The 18,084-nt window shown below is 40.9% G+C and overlaps 1 protein-coding gene across 1 annotated transcript in view; it reads right to left on the bottom strand.

Moving 5' to 3' along the window:
- Positions 1-15,924: 15,924 nt before the first annotated feature.
- The window catches only part of LOC115150302 (uncharacterized), a 28,106-nt gene continuing 25,946 nt past the window's right edge, over positions 15,925-18,084 (bottom strand). Inside the window, exon 10 of the mRNA XM_029693441.1 lies at positions 15,925-17,862. The gene's annotated coding sequence lies outside the window, so the exon portion shown is untranslated. The remainder of the gene's footprint in view (positions 17,863-18,084) is intronic.

Genomic DNA, 18,084 nt, shown 5'->3' with positions numbered 1-18,084 from the left:
TAAATCAATTTTAGAATAAGGCTGTAAGGTAACAAAATGTAGAAAAAGCCAAGGTGACTGAATAGTTTCAGAATGAACTATATTTCCATGGTATGTTGTACATTTAGAAAGTGTTGTGTGTTACCTATATAACATTTACTTAAGTGATAATGCCCGAGAAGCCTGTGTTTGGAGGATATACATTACCAGTCAAAAGTTTGGATACGTTGACAAGTTGATAAATTGCCTGGCTGGGCTAATAAGACAATGGGTTGCACAGTCAGATGGAACAGAGTAAATAGGCATTTTAACATCATAGATTTAGCCGGTGGTAACTTGTGGAATAGACACCGGCTGGAATGTGGTTTTAACCAGCCTTCAGGATTAGAATTCCCATTGTATAATAATAGATATGCCTTTGATTATTCAGAATGTCTAGTGAATTACCTTTCCACTCCTTTTTGAGGGAAATGGACTAGCAACTGTAGCCAGTGCTAGTTTGTAACATCCCATCCCCCTTTTGTGTAATTAAAATACAAGGAACAACATCAAGAAGACATTGGGTATGAGGCTACATATTCATCAAACCGTTTCTCCTTTGCAATGTTCCATTATTTTGTTTATTGTCCGGATGATTTTGACATAAAACTCAATTACCCTGCATTGTGTGCTGGATGGGTCTAAATAAAACTTAATTGGGTCCAATTCAGAGTATTCACTTCTGAGAAATTCTGGCAATCACCAAACAGAAGAGAGAACAGGGTGATGAAAGGAGAGATAGAAATAAGGGAGGAGGTCCAAGAACACCAGGTTACAACACAGGGACGATGACGCATGTGGTCACCCTACAAAAGCCCCTTTGGGGTGGGTAGTGAGGACACAGTCGGAGTGGTCTACATATCTTTCCTCTTCAGGCAGCTCCACAGGGAAACGGGTAAGCCAATGTTGTTCCTTCCGTGGTAGATTTATTTTAAATGGGGAACACAATATGTATGCCATTGCCTTAAAACTGAGTGGTTTGTCAACTTGGTGTTGAAATCAACCACATTGATTGCTCCTGTTTCTAAACAAACAAGGTATTTGGCTTAAATTTCAGCAAGTAGTATTCAAGGAAAAAACTGGGTTTCCAGGAAGTTGAAGATGTCAAGAATCACCTATTTTTGTCAGTCTATCGTTCTCTGTATTTACATTCAATGTACTGTACATATGCCTTGTCAAGGTTTTCAGGAATGTAGTAAAGGTTGTGGTTAGTGTGGTGTACTGTAATGCACCAGAGGAGTACCAGGTTAACCAGATCCACAGCTGAGGCCAGCAGTGATCAGTATCCCTTTGTTAACTGAGATCTGCGCTGCAGGATCAGTGTCTTTGACTGGAGCAGATAAACTACAAGGTTTACAGGCCTCTTTAGTGTTTAACGAGCCAGAAGAGTCAAGGCTTGAGTCAAGGTTCCCCTCCATCAAAACCACAATCTGGAGGTTTCTGAAGAGAATATTTTTTTGGGGCTATTCTATTTGTTTTTTTATGCCATTTAACAGACACTTTTATCCAAAGTGACTTACAGTCATGTGTGCATACCTTTTTTACATAAATAGGTGTTCCTGGGAATCAAACCGACTATCCTGGCATTGCAAGCATCATACTCTACCAATTGAGCTACATAAGACCACGTTTAATTTGAATTTATGAGTACTGTGTTGAATAGATACATTCAACTGGTTAATGAAAATATTCTATGTGGATCCAAAGTGGATTTTTTTTAATATCATTAATATAATTCAGGATTTATCGGTATATGAAAACCTTTTAAAACATTTGTAGCTATTGTTTCCCTTCCGCTTAACTGTCCAAAGTAAGCAAGTCAGGAAAAATAATTTGCCAATAAAAAGTGATTCAGGGCTCCCTGGAAAGCTCCTTGAATTTGAAAGATTTGGAAATGTTTACTTTTTCATCATTACAATGTGGTGTTTGGGCAGAAATGGGACTCTAGAAGTGAGTAAACGGGACACTTGAATATCAAGCGCATCCCTTCAGTCAGCCAGAGATAACTGAGGAAGTAGTGGTTGGTAATGATGTCACAGACCTTTGATGTTCCTGTTTGAAGTCAACTGTTGAGTTTTTGAGGGTGTGTGTGTGCGTGTGTGTATGTGAGGGAATGAGGGGAGGTAGGAGGAGATCATTTTGTTTTGTGTGTGTGTGCGTCCGTGCGTGCATGCATGACAATCTATGTGTGTGTCTGAAAGAGTGAGTTTCTGTCTTCGTTGAGAAGAGTATGAGCAGTTCTGGGAGTTTTCAGTCAGCTGTGGGAGGTCAGTACCCCAACCTTTCCCCTGTGTTCCTCCTGTGTGCTCTGCAGGGTGACTTGCTTTCATCTCCACAGAGCAGGTGATATGAGTTAACACTGAGGTCACATTGGCAAGTTGCCCAGCAACCACACACATCCCTGACACATCAAACTGCCTTTTACACACATCCCCAATACATCAAACTGCCTTTTACACACATCCCCAATACATCAACTGCCTTTTACACACCTCCCCAATACATCAACAGCCTTTAACACACATCCCCAATACATCAACAGCCTTTTACACACATCCACAATACATCAAACGGCCTTTTATACATCTCTTAATTACATCAACTACCTTTTGCATACATCCCCAATACATCAAGCTGCCTTTTACATACATCCCAAATACATCAAAGTGTATTTTACACACATCCACAATACATCAAAATGCCTTTTACACACATCCCCAATACATCAAAATGCCTTTACAGACATCCCCAATATGTCAACTGCGTTTTACACGTATCAATACATCAAACTGCATTTCACACTAAACCCATCCCTGCTAAGATGCACTGTATCCATTTACAGAATCCATGTTGATCTAAATGGGTGAGCAGGTGGACAATATACAGTTATGTACATATACAGTTTTCTTTTTACCATGCTTTATTTTGGCTAGATAATTCACTTTTATTAAGGCCTTCTTACTACCCTAAGGACTATTCAAATGTTGGTCATTACTGCACCTTTAATGTACTGGACTTCTCTCCTGTTTCTCCTTACAGATACATTCAACCAAGCGGTGGGTTCCAGGTTAACACCACCAACCATGCTGCAGCTCACCGTGGTTCTGATGTTAATTGCTTCACTAACAGAGACATTCCCCGCTAGCAGCCTCAGATACTCCCACTATACCCAAGGTACAGTCACTCATGTAAATTAAATAGTGTCTGTAAATACAGTATGTATGTGCCTTAAGAGGACAAATTATCAGTGGTTTAGATCAAATGAGATGGGATAGAAAGCATGAAGGTCATGCTTCACATGAGTGTTAGTCCTAAAATCATAATTTTTACTATGACATGACAGTATTATAACAGAAATATAAAGGGTGACTGAGGCATGTGTTGTTTTTGCTGTGGTGACTGTTAAGGCTCATATTTAGATCTACAATGCAATATAAAGTTTGTTTCCACAGGGGAGAGTCCAGACAATGCAATGCTAAAGGTCTTGAGAGATTTATCCACTGCATCAACAGAGGGCCCACCCCCTGACAAACTTCCTGCTCTTCTTCCCAATGACGTAGACAATCCACTGTTAGAGGCGGAACTACCCAGAAGGATGTGGTGGTGGTGGTTCCCAGCGAAGCCCCACCCACAAAACAGGATTCGTCAGAATCGAGCTTGGAGGTCCTCATACAACCATAACTCCTTTGGCCTACGTTACGGGAAATGATAGTTATTAGGATGGGCTCTACGTCTCTCAGTTATGTATTTGATTATATTTTGAACAGTGCCTGACAATATGATGTAGGTAGATATATTTATGTGTAAAAAACAGAAAGAATTCCAAGGCCTACACTTGAAATATTACTATATCATCTATGACGATTCATGACAGCTATTGATGACATTACTTTATAATGACTTTATAATTTCTTGTTTACAACAGCCACTGTCATGTGTTACCCGTGTGTGTGTGAACCCTATGTTTTGCAACATATTTCCGTTCTGATATCTGTGATAGTTTTATGAATGCGACTGGAAATCAAAAAGATGACACCATTCAATAAATGGTCACTGTAATCCAGCAGACTGAAATGTCATTTATTTTCAGCAATACTTTCAAGCAACTCCACCTCATGTGTTATCAGTTCAACATCAACATGATTTCCTCTCTACAGAGTGGTTGTGGTCAACAAGTTTTCACTGGGGGTTGGCTTCTTTGTCTGATCTATTGGTCTATAAACTGCTCAAGCATAAGATTAACTAAGTACTGACGGTGTAGAGTGGATAATGTTTTAGAATCAAGTAGCCGAAGCATGTAGACACCCAGAGACAACAGCACATTTACCGGGTCAGAGACCTTAGGGCTAGAGTAGTAGGACTTTAATACAGTACATGAACATGAAGAGAGTCGACAGTTTTCTTATCGGGATGCTTCTGCTTACCAGGTTGGAAGGTAAGGTTCAACAGAATAGACCACAATGCATTGAGTTAAATGGGGGGGTACTAAAGTAACTAAATAAAGTCAATTCATTAACTGAATTAAGTTGTTAACCAAACATGAAAACATTTCGTTTTTTTGACTAAAAGGCAGACAACATTGTTAAAAGCCCATAGATTTTGTTGAGTGGCTGGCCCTAGCTAGCATGGTTTAAAGCTACTGTTCTGTTCACTGAAATTGATATACAGTACAAGAAAATGACTGACAGTGTAGAAAAAAGCAGATCACAAAACCGGTCCTGTGTGAATTATAACAGATCTGGTATCCTCATTCGGAATTTGCATGCAAATTAGAGCTAAATAAAAAAACATAAAGCGACAATTCTACAATTTCAACAGGTGATTCAGGAGTTCAGTAGATTCATGGGAAATTTGGAGGCTCTGTGGGATTTAAGTGTTCAAATGCTTACTGGCTATGGAAATGTCCAGTTTGGCCTATCATTGAAAACTGTGAGCAGCTTTTTGCCAAGTTTCCAGAGACTGGACAAACAATAAGTTAACAGTTCTGACCTTTTCTGCCTGCCCTGACACCGAACCCGCCTGCCATACCATTCTGCCTGCCCTGACACCGAACCCGCCTGCCATGCCATACCATTCAGCCTGCCCTGACCTCGAGCCTGCCTGCCACTGTCAGGGATTTCTTCGTCGTTTGACGATATGGCGAAATCATCATCGGAAAATGAGGACCAATATGCAGCAGAGTTGTGATAGTTCATTTTGAACATTTAATAAATTCCGAAACGAACATACAAAAATAACAAAACGAACTCACGATTTACAGACAGTCCTATTAGGCTCACTCACGCTAAACAAGAAACAATCTCCCACAATAAACAGACAAACACACCCAACTAATATAGGACTTCCAAAGGCAACACCACACAGCTGCCTTCAATTGGAAGTCCACCCCAATTAACCAAACATAGACATACAACTAACTAGATCAACATAGAAATACGTAAACAAGGAACAGTGCCCAAAAACCCCGGAATACTTAAATCAAATGCCCTTTTTAGAAAAAGACCACCCCTAACCACATAAAACAAATACCCTCTGCCACGTCCTGACCAAACTACAATACCAATTAACCCTTAAACTGGCCAAGACGTGACAGGACCTTTCGGACTCTGACCTGGTTTATGAACTTCTGCCTGTCCTCGACTTGCCTCTTGCCTGCCCCTTGTATTTTAATAAATATCAGGGGCTCGAACCATCTGCCTCCTGTGTCTGCATCTGGGTCTTATCCTGAGGTTTGATAGAAATGGAATGACCGACAATAGTTAGTGTTGTTATTTCAATGACATAACTGGTACAAATCCTAAGTTGATATGTGTCCGCTTGACTCAGACTTTCACATAAATCATGCATTGTCCATCGAAGATTTGAACAAAAACAGATCTGATAAGTTAGTATTCGGCTCAAAGGCAATACATCCTCACCCACTGTGTTATTTGTTTTTTCGCAGTGGCCCAAACCCCTTGGTGTTCTACATGGCCATAGGAGCAGGCACTGCCATATCCTTAGCATCGTGTTGGTGGTTCTGAAGAAGCGAAGGGCTGAGTGTTAAGGGTGATCATTTAAACTTAAAACAATGGTTCATTAATCAGATGTCATCATAATCTCACATGTCAATAACCTTGTTCCTTACATAACAAGGTTGGGGTCAATTTGAATTCAAGGCAGTCAATTCAGGAAGTAAACTGAAATTCCAATTCAATAATTTTTCCAATTTCAATGATTTTCAATAAACTGAAAAGAAGAAGCCAAATATTTCAAATATTTTTAATGTTTGAATTTTATATTGGATCACTTCCTGAATTGACTGCCTTCAATTTGAATTGGTCCTAGTCCTGTTACATCAGAATCTCATCGGTGTCAATAATTTACTTACATAAAGTCTAATTTTCACTTGAAATCTTTTTGAGTAAATGAAGTTGACATCCTGTAACACATGACATACACAGAAGTTTAAGTTAAACACAATGGCTGCATCTCAAGATAGATGTGGTCCTCTGGCGCAATAATGGGTTTAATTCCCGCTGGGGCCACCCATACAAAAAATGTAGGCATCATGACTAAGTCATTTTGGATAAAAGCATCAGCTACATGGCATGCATAAACTAGCACTCTTCTCTAGCTTTCTTAATGCGCTTCGTCCCGTTTGGGGAACAATAGCTAGATGTCTGTAACGTACAGGGCATTATCTGTTAGGTAAATCTGAGCAGCTATCTTATCCATTACATCCACTCATAAATCAACATATGAAACATTTTTGTCTTTCACTAAATCCAGCCAAATCCAACCAAGGTGGAGGCAAAATCCAAGTAGGATTCTCCAGGACCACCCCAAGAAATACAGCTCATGGCAATGCTTATGACTGGGAGACTGCATTTATTATGTACCACCAACACCATCATCTCACCGGAGTCATTGAAGAGGCTGCAGGTCAACATATCTCTCTCCTGTATATATGTAACATTCCCACTTGGTATACTAATCATTATGTACATTCTCATGCTATATTTGTTTTACAATTAACCAATGTAGACCAGACATTATTTAAGTACATACAGACTTTATAAACTAAATTCAATACGGATGTCTCCATTTTGTTGATGACAAGAGTTCCTCAACGAGATCTGATGACTCAGTGATTGACCTCACATGAAGCAGGAACCCTCTAAAACCTCTGCTTTTGATTATTGCCATAACAACATGAAGCTAAAAATAACATAATATATCTTGGAGAACATTATGTTAGGCTATTCTGTTAGAAAAGTTTACTTGAGATGTGCACAATCCTGACAACGGTTGAGTTCTATAAAATACAGAATAAGTCCTATAGGAAAAACAGTGTGTAAAGTTTACATTTTCCCTGTGATATTTCTAGTCGGAGGATTTCACCTTTGGCCCCTGCATTAATCCCAGTGTCAGAGCATTCGGCCAAGACAAGGATTACATCAACGTTTCCCCTGAGGCATCTTTGAGGGAGGACTATGAGAACGTGGCATCTGTCCTGGGAGGAAGGCACCATGGTCGATCCGCCCTGGAGATGACTACGAGAACGTGGAGGAATAGCTAAGAGAGGCGGAGGAGGAGGATGACTATTACGATGAGGTGAAGACAGAAGAGGCCTCTGCCAGGAAATGTAGCAATACAGAAGAAAGAGAGGGGGTGAGACAGACAAAGGAGATGATAAGGAGGACATGGAGGATGGGAAGGACAGTGATGATAATGATGACTCTGTGAACTACACCACTGTGGTGTTCAAACCCAGAAACAAGATCAAATGAGCCTGAAGAGGGAAGCTACCAGACACTGTCTGTCAGTATGTTGTCACCTTGTACCAAAAGTATGGTTGTAAAGGTGCAGTGTGTAGAAATCGCTCCGGCATTACCTGGATAAAAATGATAAACTGTTTGATTTATTTCAGTTTATGTGACAAAACATGAAATGTAGAGATTCATTGTATCATCTAAACAGCTTTGAAATGTCTTTTCAATAACCAAAAATATAGTATTTTCAGCTGTTTGAAGCTGGTGTACAAAACTGAAAGTAAAAAGATGCAAAAACTAAACTTAATGACAAGAAGCATTGTCACGCCCTGGCCGTGGTTAGTGCTCATCATGTATTTATTTTACCGAGAACACATAAACAGAGAAACGGAAACCGACAGCCAAACAGTTCTGTCAGGTAAGCAATACAAAACAGAAATTAACCACCCACAAAACCCAAAGGAAAACAGGCTGCCTGCCTAACTATGGCTCCCAATCAGAGACAACGATATACAGCTGTCCCTGATTGAGAACCATACCCGGCCAAAAACAAAGAAATACAAAACATAGAAAAAAGGACATAGAATGCCCACCCTAGTCACACCCTGGCCTAACCAAAATAGAGAACAAAACCCTCCCTATGGCCAGGGCGTGACAGTACCCCCCCCCCACCCCAAAGGTGCGGACTCCGGCCGCAAAACCTGACTCTAAAGGGGAGGGTCCGGGTGGGCCTCTCATTCAAGGCGTCAGTTGGTAGAGCATATCGCTTGCAGCGCCAGAGTTGTGGGTTTGATTTCCGTGGGGGACCAGTATGAAAATGTAAGCACTCACTACTGTAAGTTGCTCTGGATAAGAGCATTTGCTAAATTACTAAAATGTAAGCCATGGAAGTTCAATGCCGAATGCAGGCATTGCTTTGAGAAAATAGGATCCCCCATTATAGTGAATGGAAAAATGGCGATCTTTGTGTAAAATATTTTTTTTCAAGTGTCTAGTAATACAATCAAACTGTTTCCTAAGTTTCCTGATGAGTATATTCAACCATAACCCATGTAATGTGACTCAGGGGTTCAGATAGTGAAAACTGATGTGTTTTAAGATCTCACCCAGAACCTGTTGGCTTGGCATGCTGCTGACATTACACCTCTGATCAATTAAATATGGGCTATTCTTATCATTACAATTGTCTAGTTGTACAATCAAACTGTTCCCAAAGTTTCCTGATGATTAATATTTTCAATCAGTGTCACTTAGGCATTCAGACAGTGAAAATGTATGTGTTTTTTTTTTATTTAAAAAATATATAACCAAATATATTTTGGGCAACATACAGTGCCTTGAAAAAGTGTTCATCCCCTTGGCGTTTTTCCTATTTTGTTTTATTACAACCTGTAATTTAAAATTATTTTTATGTGGATTTCATGTAATGGACGTACACAAAATAGTCCAAATTGGTGAAGTGAAATGAAAAAAATGACTTGTTTCAAAAAATTCTAAACAAATTTAAACTGAGAAGTGGTCACCCCCTTTGCTATGAAGCCCCTAAATAAAATATGGTGCAACCTATTACCTTCAGAAGTCACATTATTAGTTAAATAAAGTCCACCTGTGTGCAATCTAATTGTCACATGATCTGTCACATAATCTCAGTATATATACACCTGTTCTGAAAGGCCCCAGAGTCTGCAACACCACTAAGCAAGGGGCACCACCATGCAAGTGGCACCATAAAGACCAAGGAGAACGCCAAACAGGTCAGTGACAAAGTTGTGGAGTAGTACAGATCAGGGTTGGGTTATAAAAAAAATATACAAAACTTTGAAAATCCCACGGAGCACCATTAAATAAATTATTAAAAAATGGAAAGAATATGACACCACAACAAACCTGCCAAGAGAGGGCCGCGCACCAAAACTCTCAGACCAGGCAAGGAGGGCATTAACCAGAGAGGCAACAAAGAGACCAAAGATAACCCTGAAGGAGCTGCAAAGCTCCACAGCGGAGATTGGAGTATCTGTCCATAGGACCACTTTAAGCCGTACACTCCACAGAGCTGGGCTTTACGGAAGAGATGCCAGAAAAAAGCCATTGCTTCAAGAAAAAATAAGCAAACACGTCTGGTGTTCACCAAAAGGCATGGGGAGACTCCCCAAACATGGAAGAAGGTACTCTAGTCAGATGAGACTAAAATTGCGCTTTTTGGCCATCAAGGAAAAAGCTATGTCTGATGCAAACCACACCTCCCATCACCCACAGAACACCATGGTGGTGGCAGCATCATGCTGTGGGGATGTTTTTCATCAGCAGGGACTGGAAAACTGGTCAGAATTGAAGGAATGATTATGGCGCTAAATACAGGGAAATTCTTGAGGGAAACCTGTTTCAGTCTTCCAGAGATTTGAGACTGGGACGGAGGTTCACCTACCAGCAGGACAATGACCCTAAGCATACTGCTAAAGCAACACTTGAGTGGTTTAAGGGGAAACATTTAAATGTCTTGGAATGCCCTAGTCAAAGCCCAGACCTCAATCCAATTAGAATCTGTGGTATGACTTAAAGATTGCTGTACACCAGCAGAACCCATCCAACTTGAAGGAGCTGGAGCCATTTTGCCTGGAAGAATGGGCAAAAATCCCAGTGGCTAGATGTGCCAGCTTATAGAGACATACCCAAAGAAACTTGCAGCTGTAATTGCTACAAAGTATTGACTTTGGGGGGGGTGAATAGTTATTCACGCTCAAGTTTTCTGTTTTTTGGTCTTATTTCTTGTTTGTTTCACACCAAAAAATATTTCGCATCTTCAAAGTGGTAGGCATGTTGTGTAAATCAAATGATAAAAACCCCCCCAAAATCTATTTTAATTCCAGGTTGAAAGGCAACAAAATTGGAAAAATGCCAAGGTTGGGTGAATACTTTCACAAGCCACTGTATCACAAGCCACAATTGGCCCAAAATTGGCGTGCGATAATGAATACAGAATTGTATGCTGTGCTCGGCCCGCTTTTGGCCCACATAGCACTGGCCATAGCCGAGGCTGGGCCAGCAGTGCTAAATAGTTGTCATAAGTGGCCCAGAATCACCTGCAATATGGGTATAGTGTAGAGAACCATTGTACCATCTAAACCACTGTGAAATATATTTTCAATAACCCAAAATATTGTGTTTTCAGATGTTTGAAGCTTGTGTACAAAACCGAAAGTACAACACCCAAAAATGAAACTTGAGGAGACGCGCACACCACCCACCGCTTCCGAGTATATTACTCACTAATGTTCAGTCTTTAGATAACAAAGTTGATGAGCTTAGAGCAAGGATATCTTTCCAGAGAGACATTGGGGCCTGTAACATACTTTGTTTCACGGAAACATGGCTCTCTTGGAATACTTTGTCGGAGTCGGTAAAGCCAGCAGGAATCTAAGTACATTGCGCTGACAGGAATGCATATCTCTCCGGGAAGCAGAAGTGCGGAGGGTTGTGTTTCATGATTAACGACTCATGGTGTAATTCTAGGAACATACAGGAATTCAAGTCATTTTGTCCACCCGACCTAGAATACCTCACAATTAAATGCAGACCATATTATCTCCCAAGATAATTATCCTCTGTCATTGCCATGGCCGTTTACATCCCACCTCAAGCCGATACCTCGACAGCTCTCAAATAACTTCACTGGACTTTATGCAAACTAGAAACCACATTTCCTGAGGCTGCATTTATTGTAGCTGGGGATTTTTACAAAACAAATCTGAGGACTAGGCTGCCGAAGTTCTATCAACATATTGACTGTACTACTCGTGCTGCTAAGACTCTTGACCATTGCTATTCAAACTTCCGGAATGCTTACAAGGCCCTCCCCCGCCCTCCTTTCGGCAAATCTGACCATGACTCCATCTTGCGCCTCCCGTCCTATAGGCAGAAACTCAAACAGGAAGTACCCGTGCTTCAAACTATTCAACGCTGGTCTGACCAATTGGAATCCTCACTTCAGGATTGTTTTGATCATGTGGACTGGGATATGTTCCGGGTAGCTTGCAAAAATAATCTACACTCATACACCGATACGGTGACTGAGTTTATAAGGAAGTGTATAGGAGATGTAGTACCCACTGTGACTATTAAAACCTACCCTAACCAGAAACCGTGGATAGATAGTAGCATTCGCGCAAAACTGAAAGTGCGAACTACCGCATTTAACCATGACAAGGTGACTCGTAATATGGCAGAATATAAATAGTGTAGTTATTCACTCTACAAGGCAATCAAACAAGCTAAATGTCATAAAGTGAGAATATATTTGGGATAGGGGGCAGTATTTTCACGGCCGGAAAAAAAACATACCCAATTTAATCTGGTTACTACTCCTGCCCAGAAAGTAGAATATGCATATAATTAGTAGATTTGGATAGAAAACACCCTAAAGTTTCTAAAACTGTTTGAATGGAGTCTGTGAGTATAACAGAACTCATATGGCAGGCCAAAACCTGAGAAGATTCCATGCAGGAAGTGCCCTGTCTGACAATTTGTTGTCCTTCTGTTGCATCTCTATCGAAATTACAGCATCTGTGCTGTTACGTGAAACTTTCTTAGGCTTCCATAGGCTCTCTAAAGCCACCAGAAACATTCTCGTTTCTGGGCAAGAGTAGTAACCAGTTTAAATCGGGTACGTTTTTTATCCGGCCGTGCAAATACTGCCCCATAGCCCCAACATGTAGCTCCCATGTTGTCTTTTTAATTTTATGTCATCACTGTGCAGTATGTCTAATAAATCACTGTGTGTTTATTTTATGAAAATAACTCCAAACATATTTGTAATCATTTATTTACCTGAGCCTCCTTTTGCCAATGAAATGCTCAGTCTGATGATGTGTCACACCCTGATCTGTTACACCTGTCTTTGTGATTGTCTCCACCCCCTCCAGATGTTGCACATCTTCCCCATTATCCCCTGTGTATTTATACCTGTGTTCTGTTTGTCTGTTGCCAGTTAATTTTGTTCAGTCATACCTACCAGCGGTTTTCCCCTTGCTCCTGGCCTGTCGATTGTGCCTGTTTTCCCGGTTTTGACCTTCCTGCCTCCCCTGACCCTGTGTCTGCCTATCGTCCCGTACCTTTGCCCCACTACTCTGGATTACTGACCTCTGCCCGCCCTGAAGCTGTCTGCCGTCCTGTACCTCTGCCCCGCTACTCTGGATTACCGACCTCTGCCTGACCTGACTCTGAACCTGCCTGCCGTCTTGTAACTTTGACTGCCCGTGTTCGATTTAATCAACTTTTGTTACTTCAACGTTGTCTGCACCTGGGTCTTACCTTGAAACTTGATAGTGTGGGCGTATTGATATACATTGAAATATATTTACATCCACAGCCTTGGTTGGCGGATAGGATCGTCTAGACTCGAGTCTACCCCGCTTATCCCTTCAAAGTAGGAGGATACATATGCAAATAAATGATTATTATTCCAATCAGTTCAGGATGTCATGATCTGGGCCAAACACTCCATCCCACCTGAACAGGCTGAAATTCCAGGCATTTTTTTTTTTTCCAGACAGCGTTTACAAAAAAGAGCATTATCATAATTGTTATTATTTCAGAGTGTTATTTCAACCACAGAGTGGAAATATCAGTAAAAATCTGTGAAAATCTAGTTTGACTGCACTGCCCCTTTAAGTCATGTTCCTCTGAGTTTGTGCTGGTTGGGTTGGTAAGGGATTAGTCAGGGGTATTTTAGGAGTGTTGGAGCGTTTTAGGGGCTGATCGTGGAGAGAAGAACTGCTGTGTACAGTAGGTCCTACCCTGTCAGCTATGGAAAGATTATTTGGCTCTTCTGTACATCAGCTACAAGGGCAGTGAGACACCATCTTAATTCTCTACTGTCACTCTGCACCAAACACCTCAAACTGACACAAACTGGCATCCTCATGAACATGCCTGGGGAGATATCACACAACATTATCCTTTCCCAGAACTACTGCCAAATAACACCTGTGAAACATACCCCAGGGCAATATCATGGTCAATTTAATGTGAAGTCAAATACTGTTATAGTTAAACCTTCTATTATTATGTAAAAGAGGAGTCCGAGTCACAATGATCTTTGTTTTATAAATCTGGTAGAATATTTGGTTTCAAGTATGTGTTGGATGAAATACTTCTTAAAGAAGTCGTTGTATTGGCTTGTTTATTTGAAAATACTCAAATACTGTCACGGCCGTCGTTGAAGAGAGAAGGGGACCAAGGCGCAGCGGGTTGCGTGCTCATCATTATTATTTGATTTAATTAAAGTGAACACGAAAACAAGAAACAAAGAATGACAGACCAACAGTTTCACAGGCTATAATAACAGCAGTGCAAAATACAACTACCCATAAACAACCAGGTGAAAACAAGCTCCCTTATATATATCTCAATCAGGAACAACGATGTACAGCTGTTCCTGATCGAGAGCCACACAGACCAACAAAGAAATATACAAACTAAAAAAAACCAGAATACCAAAACAAGAACATACACCAAAACCCCGGAACACATAAATAAAACACCCCTCTACATACACATAACCCCCGAACCACATAAAACAAATACCCTCTGCCACGTCCTGACCAAACTACAATAACAAATAATCCGGTTCCGGACCGTAGGCAGACTCACTCGGTTCCGGACCGTAGTCTGTCCCATTCGGTTCTGGACTGGACACTGTTGCCGGACACTCTGGACTGGACACTGTCGTTGGAAGCTCGAGACTGAGCTGACGCACTGGAAGCCTAATGCGTGGGGCTGGTAGTGGAGCTACCAGACTGGAGACACGCACTTTAAGGCGAGGAGCGGGAACAGGCTGAGTTGGACTGGGCTGACGTACTGGAGGCCTGGTGCGTGGTGCTTGTACTGGATATACCGGGCCGTGGAGACGCACTGGCGGTCTCGATCGCACCTCCTGCACAACCCGTCCTGGCTGGATAGAACTAGTAGCCCTGAACGAGCGGAGTGCTGGTATAGGGCGATCTGGGCTGTGCAGGGGCCTGATGGTTACCGTGCGTAGAGCGGGCGTAGGGTAGCCTGGACCTAGGAGGCGCACCGGTGACCAGATGCGCTGCGCAGGCATCCTCCTACCAGGCTGGATGCCCACTCTAGCATGGCACTTGAGAGGGGCTGGGATCACTCGCACCGGACTGTGCGTGCGTATGGGCGAGATTGTGCGCACTTCAGCATACCTCGGTGCTCTCCACTTCATACGTTCCCCATAATAACCACGGGGAGCTGGCTTAGGGCTCACCCTTGGCCCAGCCAAACTACCTGTGTGCCCCCCCAAAAAAATTATTAGGGGGTGCCTCTCTGGCTTCCTCGACAGCCGTGTTCCCCAGTAGCATTCCCGGTCCTCACCAGACTTCCTCCATGGGCCCTCTCCGGCCAGAATCTCCTCCCAAGTCCATGACTCACGACAGTCCACCCGTTGCTCCTTCCTCCGCTGCTTGGTCCGTGTTTGGTGGGTAGTTCTGTCATGGCTGTTGTTGAAGAGAGAATGGGACCAAGGCATAGCAGGTTGCGTGCTCCTCATCATTATTATTATTATTTTATTTAATTAAAGTGAACACAAAAATAAGAAACAAAGACCGACAGTTTCACAGGCTAATAATAACAGCGGTGCAAAATACAACTACCCACAAACAACCAGGTGAAAACAAGCTCCTTATATATGACTCTCAATCAGGAACAATGATGTACAGCTGTTCCTGATCGAGAGCCACACAGACCAACAAAGAAATATACAAACTAGAAAACCCTAGAATACCAAAACAAGAACATACACCAAAACCCCGGAACACATAAATAAAACACCCCTCTACATACACATAACCCCCGAATCACATAAAACAAATACCCCCTGCCACGTCCTGACCAAACTACAATAACAAATAACCCCTATTACTGGTCAGGACGTGACAAATACACAGAAAATAGGATTTTCAAATACAAATACCTAAATACACATCTATTTCAGCCAACGTCTGCTCCAAAAAGGGTACTTGCTATATTTTCTTTATTTTTTATTTTTACTGAAGTCATCTTACACCTTGGTGACATTTTCATAGGATCCAAGACATCAAAGCAATAACGAACTGAACAGAATCATCACAATAACAGGCAAAACCAGGGATTCATTCCAGTCCAATTTTATTGAGGATTCCTTTAATATATTGTTCTTTCTGCATTTAGACACAAAGGCTTCAAGCAGTTCACGCATATATAGATGTAGGATCTTAATATGAGCCACTTTGCTACAGTAACAGGACATGTCAATTATAATGTGGATTATAATTAATGGACATTTTTGTAGGGGTTGATACATTTTTAAGGGAAAATCAAATCTGACATTTCAAAGTGGAAATTACAAACTTCAGAAACCTTTTTAAATATCAAAAACACTACAAGTTTTACATTTCCTGCAATTTCCTGAAAATTATTATACAACAGGGTGATCAAATTATGTTCCTAAATCTAAAGACAATGCAGCTTTCAAAGGCAATGTCCCCACTTTTGCTGAGATTGCATTGACGGTAAACGCTGCAGATGTCAGCTCAATCGGATTACCTTTACGTCAAATGCACTATAACATGGCTCTAATACCTTTTTGGATTGAATCGTGGCCTAAGCAAAGACCAATATGAACAGACAACACCTCAACTTCTATTTACTGCAATTGTACATGAGTCAAAATATTTAATAGTTCCATGTCAATCTTCATTATTATTTGTATTATTATTATTATTATTATTGTATACAGTATTAAAGTAATACATAAATGATCCTGGGGCTTAACATTATCTAATACATTGCATTGAATCAACACAATTTATCCGAAATACAGCATAATCCAAGGGTGACTCATATGGGTTAGCACTGTCAAGATGTTCAATTGCACTTATTACAGGGCACAAGTCATGTTGAAACATTTCATAATTTAGGTAACAAACTGAAAATGGAATTGCAGTTTCTCTTTAATTGTGTAGTGCTAGTTGAAGGTTCTCGGCAAATTCATCAATTAACAGCACTTCAATTGCATTCTCTTACTTCACAATTCAGCAATTGAAAGGGACCAACATACAAATGTTCAACATGTTCAACTTTTGTGATTTATAAAAACCCTCAAGCCACATGACTACAACACATTCCTTTGTATATGGACATGATTCACTGTATGGAATGGAGCGCTCTAATAGGTTTACAAACTGCTGGAGATTGTCATACATTCTCATTGGTATCAGCACAACATGGCATGAGAGACAGGTTTAAATCATTGTCATAATTTGAAAGGGACAAAACAGAGTAATGTTTAAATGCAAATTAATCCAGTATGATGTATCATTTTATTTATGGATTCACTAAAAACATTGTGGGTTTTTTTCTATTTAATTTATTTATCCCCAAAGATACATCCTCTGTCAGCTTGAGGTAATGCCACCTGGTATTACTTTGGCTCAAGAACCCAACTCCATTCAACAATGTCATGGGAATACTTCAGTCACAAACTTTCTTAAGTTTGATGTTGACTTGGGAGACACATCCAAACACAGATGCCGATGTAATAAAAAACGAGGTTCTTCCCCTCTTGAACTGTGCAATTCACTGTGAGGATCTATCATTCACGCTTGGAGATGTTTGATGGTAGGGCAGTGTCAGTGAAAAAGCATCAGGATTAGGTGAAGTCGCTAACCCCTGCCGTGATGAAGAGTCCTTGGAGGATTGATTGGTCCCCACTATTTCATGGAAGATCCAAATTCTGTTGCACATGACACCGTCCAAATAGTCTATGAGCGACAAATTCACTCAAACCTTTAAAAAATAAAAAATAAATTGGAAGCAGGCCAATATTGTATAACTTTAATAGCATAAGATTCTCTGTAAAAAAAAAATCCAGCAATATTTCAAGCAATAATAAACTTAATTTGTATAAAAATAGATTACTTTAGATATTGTTAGATATTTATATACAAAAGAGTGACACGAGTAAAATAGTTCCGCCAAATGTCCATGTCTTCTACTTGATTGACAAATGACGTGGTTATTGGGCTCTTACTGGCAGTTGAAACCAATCCTAGAGAGAGAGAGAGAGAGAGTCTAACTTCTTAGTCATTGTGTGAATGATATACCATGTCATGATTTGAGGGCATCAGTGTACTCCCCTGGAATTCAAGCATCTTAAACTGTTTCCCTCAGATCTCAATAGGGGTGCATTAGTCCCATATGGGGCATTAAAAAGAACATACCAAACCCTTGCCATCTGAAGTGCTTGGATAGGAATGAAGGATGTTTTCTA

The sequence above is a fragment of the Salmo trutta genome, chromosome 16 (assembly GCF_901001165.1).
Source record: "Salmo trutta chromosome 16, fSalTru1.1, whole genome shotgun sequence".
Lineage (NCBI taxonomy): Eukaryota > Metazoa > Chordata > Actinopteri > Salmoniformes > Salmonidae > Salmo > Salmo trutta.
The sequence above is the reverse complement of the archived record's forward strand: the minus strand, read 5'-3'. Positions and strand labels throughout refer to the sequence as shown.